This window comes from Anopheles funestus, chromosome 3RL, assembly GCF_943734845.2.
Source record: "Anopheles funestus chromosome 3RL, idAnoFuneDA-416_04, whole genome shotgun sequence".
Lineage (NCBI taxonomy): Eukaryota > Metazoa > Arthropoda > Insecta > Diptera > Culicidae > Anopheles > Anopheles funestus.
Window position 1 is genome coordinate 65,562,586 of NC_064599.1, and position 12,991 is coordinate 65,575,576.

The 12,991-nt window shown below is 42.5% G+C and overlaps 1 protein-coding gene across 2 annotated transcripts in view; it reads right to left on the bottom strand.

Moving 5' to 3' along the window:
- LOC125769102 (protein amalgam-like) overlaps positions 1-12,991 on the bottom strand; it is an 87,071-nt gene that overhangs the window by 17,642 nt on the left and 56,438 nt on the right. The window lies entirely within an intron of this gene.

The window sequence follows — 12,991 nt, forward strand, 5'->3', positions numbered from 1 at the left end:
AGAAAGCAAGTCACAGTTAGCGTCGACAGTGCTGGTGGGGTGGATATGAGTCGTATTGGTAACGTTCGAAAAATTGGGCAAAAATTGCATCAGTTGCCCTATAATCGATCACTGACACTGTAGGCTCGGACTGGCATTGCTTCCGTACGATTGGGTTTTCAGTATTCGGACGGCAGTGATGTTCTAATTAAAATTGAATGCGTCACGTTTTTGTGTGCGAAGCGAAAGCTCGGGTCGAAATAAAGCGAGGGTGAATTACACATAAAAAAATCGTTCGATTTGCTGTACAAGGTGAGCATGATACCTTCCGGCGTGCTGTCGTGTCGTCCCAAACCCAGGAGCAGCGTGATAAGTCAAGCAGTGACAGGTACTCGGATACTGCGATTTCGTTCCGAAGGTGCTTCGAAAGCTAGTCGGAATGGTGGAGCATGAATCGGTACGTGATTTTATTTGGTGAAACAGAATTAGGGTAACATGCTGCACCGGTAGATGATACGAAAAGTCGACAGATTTAAACCCTTTTCAAATGCTGAGGTATTTTAGTTGTTATTAAGAGACTAAATCGATTCTGAGGAATGTTTTTTTCCCGGTAGAGGAAATACATCGTGGACTATTTTTAGAAGCTTTTTTTGCTCGATATTATACAGTGTTGATGAGGTTGATGAGGTGAATTAATAACTATTGAATTTTAGTCTAAATAAGAATTCAATATCTAGAGAAACTTTTGACACAAATGCTTGATGCTCAGTACCTTAAGTACTTAAAGTGTCTAAAGTAATTCTTCCTACTACATCTCATGTTATCATTAATTAAGAGGCAAGCTGTTAGCACCAATTTTATTGATGAAGAATAATGGGTAAAACTTTGCATTACAATGTGCACGAAAACTACAACTACCTTATTTATGCCCAACGAATGTCGTATCAGTAAGTTCGTGATAATCTATTTCCAGTTCCGTATGTTATGTTCGGGAAACTCTAGTAGCCCACTCGAATCTACCGAAAATGGGTATGGCGAACAATTGCTCTGCGCATTGGACGCGACCACCGCAACGTACCCCCAAAAAGCAGTTTGGACAAGTTGGGAGTCGATGCTCGTTAAAATCGACATACCGTGCCGTACGGTGAGACACTGTGAAACGGACGGCCGCTCGCCCTCCCAAAAAAAAGGGACGTCTGTGCGATATATGCTTCCACACAAGTTTGTCGAAGCTCCATAGCGTGTGCACCGTGTTGGCGACCGTTACCAAAGTCACCAAACCACGTAGGGTGAAGTTAATTGGCACTAGTTTGGTCGCACGGCAAATATAAAAGTGAAGTCCGATCCGCGTTTGTTCACCACGTACAGCATGTTCTCTTCCAACAGAGCCCAGGCGGGTTTCACCACGTTTTGCCGATCACGATCCAAGCATCGAGTGCATGTTGGAAGCCGGTTAGTTTGTCAATATTTGAACGCTGATGATGTTTAACTTCGTTTTCGTCGTGTGGAACATTTTACCCCACCTAAAAACTTGCCAACGCATAAATAGCTGCGAGCGTGCAAAAAGCGGTTTGGGGCGAGGAAATAGTTCACATTCACGCACACCCGCGCGCTCTGCTATGGAGGCGTCAACGGCGCCACGGAAAAGAGGAATCGGAATCTTTCGGTTTTGTGTGCGCCCATTGGAAAACCGTTTCACTACTATGAAATGAAGTTCTAGTTGGGAGTAAGGTTCGTTCTTGTGCTTGTAATATGCGCCAAACGGTAAAAGCATCCATGAGATCTGTGTGGTTTTGTGTGTGTTTTTTTTCTCTCAAAAAGAACTCTCCAATCGTTTCGGTTGGACAGCTGATTGGCAAAGCGTTCGATTTTCCACTTTGAAGCGAACAGCGAGTTTTCCACGAAAAAAGCACACGACGCGACGTTGACACGATCGATTGACGTGAGAAGCTGGCGCTAATTCACCGAAACGTAGGCCAAATTTTTCAATCAAATAATTCAAGAATGTTCACGGAACTGCTTTCCGCACGGGACGACGCAGTGTGAAAAGGAAGAGAAGCGTACACACCGAACTACTATTTGACATCGAATTCAATTTTCTAGTTCTACCTTTTTTTTTTGGCGCTCTTCCTTTTCTCCCAACTAGTTTGCACTCGGCTTGGTTCAGTTCTTCCCTACGTTGGAATACGGTACGATGTTGCCATGATGGTAGCGTGTTTGCGTGTCGTCGCACAAAGCGTTCGTCGTCCGTACCGAGCTGGATGCATTATTTGTAAGCGTTTTACTGGTTTTTGGTAGATCGATCCGGCAAGCGGCGACTGGTGCACGCAAGCGGGTTGAATACCATTTTAAAATGTTTCATTTCATTTTATTCCGCCACGCGTTTTGATGGCCACTTTGATGGTAGTGGTGTGTAGCGTGAAGGCAAACGGCGTAAACCATCAGGGTGGGAAACTCCACTGTTAATTCTTTTCCACTTTTCGCCATTTTTTAGTGCTTGGCAATCGCAAACGGGGACCATTTCCGGTTGAAATGGTTTCGCTCTCTTTCACAACTGTTTGCTTCATTCTAAGAAAAAAAAACGCCCGGACGCCACCATTCAATAAAAAAACGGGGCCACAAAGGAAAAGTGTCACAAAAATTTGATTCAATTCCATATCGACAATTTGCCAGCGCGTACACTTATCATAGAGCAAAAGGGAAAGCGAGCTTGTTCGTGCTGCGGGATAAAGCTGGCAGCGAGCACAAAGTGCCCCCCCGCAGGTTAGTGGGAATATGCGGACAGTGTGAAATTCATGAAATGGGCAGCAAAGATGAGACACTTAATAATACAAAATGGCAATTTCAGTCTTCCATCGCAATCAGGTTTGATGTTCGGTTTGGCTGATGATAGGATATTTTACTTCGAGTCGGTGAAACGTTTGCATCTTCAGTCTGATGTGTCTGTGATGAATTTCCTTATGTTATGGCCCTTTCAAAGTGGAGCCTAATTGAAGTTATAAAGGTTATGTAATTTCTGCTATTTTATGATAAAAGCATTTAATGCATAGAAGGGGAAAATAGCGTTCCAATTTCTTGATGTACTTTACCTCTTCTATGTAACAACTAACTCTTTTCTTTGAGGATTATTGATGTGTTAGGCTAGGACTTAATTATGTTTATATCTTGTCAACTTGATACAGATTATATTGTTAAATTAGTAATTATTTGGGAATATACAAAAGAATCATAATTAATCAGCGCTGCTGAATATCTCAATTGAGATCTTGTTTTTCTTTTAATGAGGTCTAAGGTCACGCCGGCCATTTCTGGCTTACTAGACTAATTTTTACCACGTTGCCGAATAGTCAGTCCTTGCTACAGAGGGACGGTGCTACAGAGGGAAGATGGGATTTGAAACTCGGTCCTGTCATGGGGAATCACAATTAATTATTGCATTCTAATCTGAGTCAAGTTATTTCCTCGTCCTTGGTGTGATCTATCTCACATTCAGTTACAATTCTTCATGTTGCTGTTTTCGTCAATATCCTAATGATAATTCTCACTATCTTCGTAAATAGACATGTTTTCTCTACTATCCAGATTGATATCAATTTTCAATGTGTTTATTCTGTAACACCTTTCCATGGATTGAGTATCCCAGGATAGAACTATAGAATGGTGGGATGTCGTACTCTTCTCTTGTCAGATTAAAAATTGAGTCTTCCTTAAACCGAGTTTTGAATGGTTTATTGATGAAGACATCCAATAGCTAGAGCTGACTAGTGAGACAAACGGCAAACATTTAAAGAACATTTTAGCTTTCAATATTAGATGGCCTCTGGAAGCATCACGAGCAAGTATAGTTGGAATTTTCATAAGTGATCCAGACTTCTTATTCTTGAAGTGGAAACACATTGGAAACAGAGATTCTTCCCAATCCTTTATTTTCTGTGGATAAAACCATTCGTAAGCAAGTAAGTGTTAAATGCTTCTTAAGCTCATCAGTACAAAAGGTTGATTTGGATGTGAAGTAGTTCATGTCTTAAACTGTATGTTTAGATTATCTTTATTTTCAGTGACTCATGATTCACATTTCTATTTGACGGGACATCAAAGTTTTTCAGAACTTCGTACATATTGTCAATATCATTAACGTAAAAGTTTAAGGGCCGCTTCTAAGGGAAGTTTGAATGAGTTCTTTTAACAATATGAAACATTAATAGGACGTATCAGCAAAATAAATAGTATTCTTAGACTCCGTTGCCCTACTCTTCAATATTCTGTCCAACCCTTATTCTTTCTTCCAGAAATATCTAGGAAGATACCAGTTGAGGAATTATCCAACTGATATCTGTAACTTAACTCATTTTATCTAATTTTCCTGCAATATCTTTGGACGGGCTTATTATTACCAGAACTTTATAATACGATTAGTATACCGCCGAATGTTTCCTCCTCTATCCTAAACTTTTTAATAATTCCAAAAGTTGGTCTAAAACGCGTCGCGATTCCATTATTTTCGTTCACTTTCGCATATTGAATCACTTTCGATTTATAACTGATAGAATTCGGATTTAGTTTGTTATAAAAGGGTGTGTTTATTTGAATCCCTAAACTAAAGTCACTTGACTAAGGTGAAAATATGTTGAATCTGTGTGTCAATATGATGTCCAAATATATTTCTCATTACATAGCTTAATTCGACTAGTCTGACAATGTTACTACCAGGTTTTTATGGTTATCCTGGAACAAATGAACAAAAGCTGAATGAAGCTTCAACGTCAAAAACCTCGCCAGACAATATCAAAGTGTTGGATATTGATATCAAACCAGGTCAGCAGCAAAATCAAGACGAATTGTGTCTCGCCGTACAAGAGTATCCAACTCCATTCGGTGGCTAGACTTGAGTGTTTGGTTTAATAGCATACGGACAAGACTAAACTGTAATCAAGCAGGACAACAAAAAGGAACTAAACCAAAAAAAATCAAATAACCATCCTGCTAGCATGATGCTGAATCCGGGACAAAAGAAAGCAAACAAGATTTTTCATTTTGTCGTTAAAGGCTCACAAAGAGAAAAGAATTATCCGCCCCCCGGTAAACCTGGATGAGCAAACCGGGTGAACACCCCAGCAAACTGCATCAAACTGGCTGGGTTGATTCGGCCGTTTGTCGGTGCTCCGAACGTAAAACTGAATTTCGCAGCTGGATGGTTTGATTTGGCTGATTCTAAAATTCTACACATTCTCCGGTTGTGTGCCATGTGTGCTTTGAGCCTTCAAAGAGTAGCCAAACTCGTGCGCAAACAACACAGGGAAAGGCACGTGTAGGCTCCCGTCCATCTCCAACACCTTGCCAAAAAACCAAATGCAAACGCTTGCACAAAACGCAGCTTGCACAAAAAAGGTCCGTGACACCTGGGAACGGAAAAAAGAAAAAAACCCCGGAAAGCCCCCTTCATCCGAAGTTCAGCTCACAGTGGTTTGCAGTGGTTCTTCGGGCGTTAAATTGTGCTGCACTCGAAAGAGGACTTTGTTTACCTGCTACGTCGCCGACCAATTTCCGTTCCGGGCTTTCCTCCCCACGCTAAACCCGCCTTAATCAACTGCCGTTTTTCCATAATGTGTGCTGGGTGTGAAATAAATTGAAAAACCTTTCCGCATGCATTAAGCTTGGTGCTATCAATTTGAACAACATAATATTTTACCTGGCCCGGGTTGGTGAAGGATGGGAAGTTTTTCCCAGGTTAAAGGAAGTCCCACCAGCGGGGCGGGAGAGGGAACACAAAAAAACACAAGAACCCGGTGCACAGTACACGGTTGGGCTATAAATATTTCCATTATCACACTCTGGCTCGATTCGAAATTGAGGAAAGTGCAAACGGAGTAAAATGGGGGGAGGCGAAGCGAACTTTCGATACTTCGACAGAGAGCAACATCGAAACCAACATAATCACGCGAAGGTTAGAAGGCTTCATTCCTCACCAGTAGCGTGAAGGTTGTTCGATTTTTTTTCCGTTTCCTTTCCCTTTTTGGGAAGCACCCTTTTGTAGCGTGCCTCCAAGTAACCCAAACAAGGCAAGAACCGTACGAAAATTGAGTGGTTGATTGTGTTGGTTTGTCTTTTCCTGTTAAATTATTTAAATGTTAATTTCGCTGGTTATAACTTCGGCTTCGATTGTGAAAGCGTGACAATCGGAACAACTGTTCCGCATACCTTTTGTGCTGTTGTGCTTCGTACGCTCTGCCAAGTGGCTTCCTCATTCCGGGGGTGGGAAAATTCGTTTTTTTCTCTTCCTTTCTCCCTCCAACCCAACTCTTCTCCAGCATCCCCACATCACCTTGAAAAGTCCTCGTTTAATCGTGGAAATAAAACGTATCCAAAAAAAAGAAAAATCAATGGTGGAAAACATTTTCCGATTTCCTTTCGCCCGCATCGTAACGTATGCGCTGACGTACGTTTCTGTCATGGCATATGCTTTTCTCTTGTAGAAGTGTTTTGTGTACCGTGAGTACTTCTTTCAATGTGCCGTACAACATCGACACACGAATTGAATTGATTAACCATTTTTGTCCCGCTTTCGAGTACGCGGGGTCTTTTGTTATAATTTTTGGTTCTATTGGTACCGTTTGGTGCGGAAGCTTTGTTTGCGTTCGCGTATCGCGACAGTCCTTACCGGGGGGGCCGGTACCGAGGTTGAAGCGGTGGGTTAATTAAATATTGAAATTAATATTTATATTCAATAATGAATAAATTTTTATTATGCACGCACGCACGCACACAAAACAAGTTTGGCCGTGCCGTGCACACCGGTGGGTTTATGGAAAACAAACAGTTCCCAGGTCCGGTGGGAAATGTTGCTTCAAATTTATTGCCACTTCATGTAAACTGGGTCGAGCGCATTTTCCGGTCGAATTATCCGCGTGCGTTTACATGCGTGTTTTGGTGGATTGGAAAAAAAGGCGGCAGGAGGAGGAGGAGGAGGAGAAGGGATGAAAGGTGTGATGGTTTGACACCCGGCAGTTCCGGTGAGCGAGATTTATTTGCCGTATAATAGGGTTGCCGATGAAATCGCTCGATTTTGTTTTATAAAGAATACAGGTATCGGGTAGTACTATCGATACATAACAATTGATGTTTGTTAAACTGAGTGAGAGGGTAAAATGTGTTAAATAAAAGTTTTCACAGCGTTCCTGCACAAATGAAGTCTTATTCTACTGAGGTGAAAAGTTGGGAAGTAATCGTTCTAAACAAATTAAAAACAAATTCCTCTATTTTATGATACGCATACAGTTTTGTCTATTGTGCTGACAAGACCAAAATATCGATAAATTTATAAGAAACTCGATTCAAGAATGTCCATTCCATAAGAACTCCAGCTGTAATTTCCAGGATCTCCGACAGATGAAGCTTCAAGGGATCTGGCAAACAAACTCCCTGAACTCATCTGTACATTCTTTCAAGAACAGATCGTTGGTGATCTCTTGGAGAAGAGTCTCACATTCTCATCACGTCAAGATTTACTAAAAGTTGGTGGAGTCTTCTGGTTTGGAGAAGTATGTGAAGTCTTTAGTAGATACTATCCCCAAGAACAATGTGAGTTCAGATTTCATTGCTAAGATGCTGTCCGAATCGATTATGCCAAGGTAGGAAAACTTCACAATTTGGTCCTCGCGATCGTCACTGCCAACTGATATACTTCTATTCAGCAAAGATCTTAAATGCAATCATAGACTCAGGCCACAAGGCCGTGGAGTCGCTAATTAGTGGGGATTTGCGCTTCGCCAACCGCTGCAGATGTACGTCCGATAATGGCATCCACGAATCTGAGGAGAGAACAGCACAGATGTGATTCAAACAGTTCCGACACCATTTTTGCTCCTCACATTTTACAGTCGACTCCACCCATTATTGCCCATAACAGTCGCATTAACTTTAAAGGAAATTCGTACTATTCTTCCATTCCTCTCTGCATCCAATATGGAGCTCAGTGAGGATCTGATGTATCCAGCATATCTAGCAGATCTACAGCAAAGTAATGTTTCTATCCAGAGTCTCATTTCTTCCAGGGAGACAGACGATTCAGGGACGACATTTCTTACAAAGGTCATAAGTCTGAAATTTGAAGTTTAGTTGGGTTCGAGATCCTATCCCGGTTTGAAAGAACTCGGGATAAGATCTTTTAAACCTCGAGTCCTCGAGCCACCCTTTTTGTACATTTTGTGTTTATTATCAAGTTTCCATTTCTCCGGCAGATATTTAGAATCACAAATGTTACTGTAGTGTAGAGCACTGGTTTCTCAAAAGGTATAAGTTCTTAAGAAAGGATTGAAACCGCGTGTTCTTCGAATCTTTACATGTAACACTGAACTCTTTATGCTTATTAACCGTTGAGCCCGTTGGCTCTTAACCGTCACACGCTCTAGGAATTGAGTGTTAGCGTTTATAACTATAGATCGGGAGCGTTCGCTCAACAGTTTCATTTTACATTACGATGGTAAACTTTACTGTCGCCCATTTTAAAGAATTATGTTACCATTCTCCAAGGATTTTAACTATTAACCCTGATGCACTCTGAAGACTTCTTTATCAATTGGATTATTATATAGAATGGGTTGTTAATCAAGCATTAATCCTTTATTCCCATGTCCAAAAAACCCCTAATTAGCGTATAAATCGCTAGAAAAATGATGGTCACGAGTACATGTTTTTGCATCCCCATTAGATGCGCCATGAGATGTCTATATTCTCACACGAACATAATGGAACCCTCCACGATTCCATTCTGAGAAATCGATAATGCAGTGGTGAATAGTTTCCATTAGTAGCCTAAGTAAAAGGTAAAATGTTAATAATCGAAAACAGTGGCAATTTGATATGGAACCATCATTCCCGGACCGATCGCCATCATCATACTGCATGAAGGATGTCTTCATCGGTAAGGTATCCCACGGACGATGGCAAATGGTAGCTATGCAAGCATTCGATGGACTGATTATTCTGCGAAAAGTGTGGTTTGATAGTGCATCCCGTACCGAAATATGCCGAGCCGCGTACGTGTATGGGGAAAGCATTATTCCATCCATCGCTGCCGTAGCAGTCCGTTGCTCGTGGTAGCGAGATTGAATTCCCAGCTCATAGTAGCCCTTCGCTATGGCTTCCGTTACGGGCGAGATGTTAAACTTCCTTCAACTATCCGTTCCATCAGCAAGGAACGGTACCGATGTGGCGCCATTGCCCCGGAGCGTTTTGGAATGATGACCGAGAGGCGTGAGATACTTTCTACCGCCGAATGGTGAATCGACGTAACACGACGTGGTCTTTACGCTCTTGAAGATACTTCCAACACGGCAACGGCAGCGGGAAGCGGTACGACGGAATGGTAAGAGAATTTTAGTAATTCGATGTGCTTGCCGCTCGTATTCGTTACGCTGTGTACCGTCGACGAGGGGTAAACACTGTTTGGCCGGGTTGGAAGCAACATGAGCCAAACAAAACGGCCCGAACGGAAAGTGAACGGGAAAAGAGTAGCAGCAGCTGCCTGGTCCGTTGCTCGGCGTGAAATGTAATCCTTTTATTTTGTAAATATTTGCACAACACGTGATTCTCATTTCTTGCTCAAATTCTTCAAATTTTACCAACACGTCAGTGGGATGAAGACTACCATTACAGGGACTTGCCTTTGGGTAGTGTTACAGTGGAGGCTGTGCCTTTTTTTGTTTTTGCTGTTGTGCCGTTGTCGTGTTGTGAAATTTCTTTCGGCATTTTAGGCAAACCCGGATTTACGCAACCCGATTCTCACAAGGCAAACAAACAATTTTCCTCAAAAAAAAAAAAAAAACATAGCGCGCGCCCCCGTTGGTGTGGAGGATTTTTACAAGCTTAGCGACTTAGTACAGAGTTTAGCAGGCTGGTTTTGGTTACCGTAAAAGGGCAAAGGCATGCGTAAGAATGTTCCGTATTCCGGTGTATTTCAATCATACGCCCCATGGACAAACCCAGGTGACGACTAGCAACCCCCTCAACCGCAGATGTGTAAGCGACGCGATTACGCTCGAGAATTGCATGAAGGATACCTGTTTTTTTATTAGTTTCTTTGCTTTACGAACGGCCAGCACACTTTCACGCACACGCAGGGTCACAGTTGGGAAAAATGACAATTAGTCGTAAAACACCCGGGTTTTTTTTTTGCGTTAACACCAGAAAGGATCACAGAAGGCAATCTTGTCGCAGTGGTTTTGTCTTTTTTTGGTGAGCATGTGAGACACCCCTTTTGCGCCTAAATTGCTGCAATGAGCAAAACATAATACGGCTTTAGACTGAATTTATCTCGTTAGCCTTAACATGGCTGATGGGAGAGAGAGAAAAAGAGAGAGGGAAAACTCGTAAATAGCTAAATAGCGGCCCCGTGTACCATGTCCCACTGTGTAACGTGGGAAAGCGGGTCAAAATAACCGTGTTTTAGAAGCGACTCTGGCAATCACTCATGCCGTGGGTACGCTGTAAATAAATTTGCACCGAGCAAACATTTATCTTCAATTAAAATACCTTCCGGTAGCGAAGGGCCGCGGTGTTCGATGGTTTCCCTCGAAAGCTGATTTTCCGTTCAATCGTTCGAGCGTGTAGCGAGTAGCCAAGTTACCGGGTAAGCTTTGGGGTAAGTGTGCGAAATGACCCGAGCGAGATCAAAATTGACAGCATGATTGTTACGGTACACGCGAACATTCAATTAGAGCTACGGGTAGACGGTAGGGTGCCGATTTCGACAAAGTGAGACCCATTTCAAACGGGGTCGATTCTTGGGAGGTTTATTTGCTGCTGGGAAATAACTGATGGGAAGGCATAAAAATAGCTCCTTCAAACAAGTGACAAGGTAGACTAATTTAAATTGGTTATTTTAAGTACGTAGCAATTGTTAAGTGAAAAGCGAACAATAAATGATGTTTTTGTCTTTATTTTGTTTCGTTTCTTAAATGCTGAAAATTAGAACTTTAAATTACAGACATACGTCCTTAAAGCTGTTACTGTTGCTTCCTATGACGATACTCGAGACAATGATATGTTTACGCACTAAAAATAGGAAAAAGAAAGATCTTTTTCCACGATATAAGCTTATTAAAACCCACACAATAGATTGTCAATCGCGCTAAGTGAAAATAGAATTTTTTCCCCTCTACTCCAACATGACTCCATTTTTGTCCTTTGCAGAAAATAGCTCTTAGAATATTTTTTTCCAACATCCCACAACGACGAAACCCACCGACCCAGGTGTGTGTGGGAGTGAGACGATACCGGAAGTTTATAGATTTTGTTCTTTACCGGCGTCACCGGCGTTCATCAGGTGACGTTAATGATGACGAAAGCCTACAGGTTTCGGGGGGCCACCAAAATATAGCGCTGTCTTTCAACGTCACCACCCAAATGGCTGGTCGTGTATTGTTGGGCCGTAAAGTTCTTTGTAGGAACGCGCGAAGTGAAGAAGAGGGCCTGAAGCGGAGACGGGAACGTATTTTCGTTCACCTTGCTCTATATTTATGACATTGGGGGCAAAATTAATGAACTGAAGTGGCGATGTTCAGCTCCATTTGTGATTAAGGAACAGTTTGCACGTTGCACGTTGAAGAAGTTAATCTATTAGCGAATGTAGGGAAAGATAATATTTAGCATAATTGTGCCACAGGACGGGGTCTTTACATTTTAATTAAAGTATTTGTTTCAGCGTCTCAGTGTTAGACGAGAGTTCGTTAATGTTAGCGGATTAGTAGTTGTTCTGCCACAAATCCCAGTGATTATTAGTGCAAAAAAACAACTTTTCCTTTACCATGGGAAATGTTTCTACCGGTAATAAGGCTAAAGTTTCCGCGACTTGCCCTAAAAGCAGGGAGGATTGTGTTTCAGCAGCACAAGGGAGAAAGGAATCTTAATAGGACACGGTACGCGAACGGAAGGCGTGTGATGGGCAAATAATGATAGATTGTTTTGGTTCTCGTCTGGAGGAAAAAGCCTGGTTTTTTTGTTGTTGGAATTCTTCTTTCCTGACTCTGTTATGGAGATAGCAGCAATGCCAATGAATGTTTGGGGATGTCTCATCTACGTGAAGTGTGTTCCTTTTCTTGCCAGGTTGACGGAGGCCATTATCATGATTTAACCGGCGTCGAATCGCTCGACGAAGCAAATGGAAAAGAAAATGAAAAAGTTTGCCCAGAACTCCCAGCGGCTTCGGGAACGATAGGCACCATCGTCTCCCTACGGGAGCTCCATTATATTGGCTTCGTACCTTTTCATAAATCATGTTCGAAATAAATGAGATGCCGAGAAGCGCGACAATTCCCCCGATGAAGCATACAGAGAGGGTGTGCTTTGTGTGTATGCATGACATTTTTTATTCGTTATCATGCCTGTCTTACTCTTCAAAAGCTCCCACGATGCACACAGTTGAGGCAACTGTAAGCGTGTAAGGATTTTGCCTTGAGCAAACAATCACCGTACGATCGGGGGACAGTTTCATTGAGGCAAGTTAACGCATTCGGTCCGTTTTTCCGCCCAGAATCGCATCAGACTAGCGCGTCAGAAATTGATGGTGTTTGATTTGTTTGCTTGTTAGTAAGGGAGACATCGCCAAGCAGCGAACAACGGAAAGTGTTTGTACTGTACTGTGTGCGTACCCTGGGAATCGGGGCTGCCGGTGAGTGTTTATCTGCCGGGTGACTTTGGACAAACAACATTAGCACAACCGTTCGTTCCATTTTTCTTCCGCCAAACAGAAGCACCAGGCCCAATGTCACTGCTGACGTTGGCATCAGTTAGCTCAGGAGCAATTATCGCTAGCCGGGAAGCGATTGCTTTGCGTTGAAAGAAAGCGGAAGAAAAACGCGACCCACAAACATAACCCACAACCTCCGGGAAGACGGATGAACATTCCGGTGTCAATATTTGTTTTTCGGCAGGACAAGACAGCAGGAAGCGCGCTAGAACAAAAACTTCGCGCCCAACTTGGCAAAAGGACTAAAAGGGGGGGAGGGAACAAGGA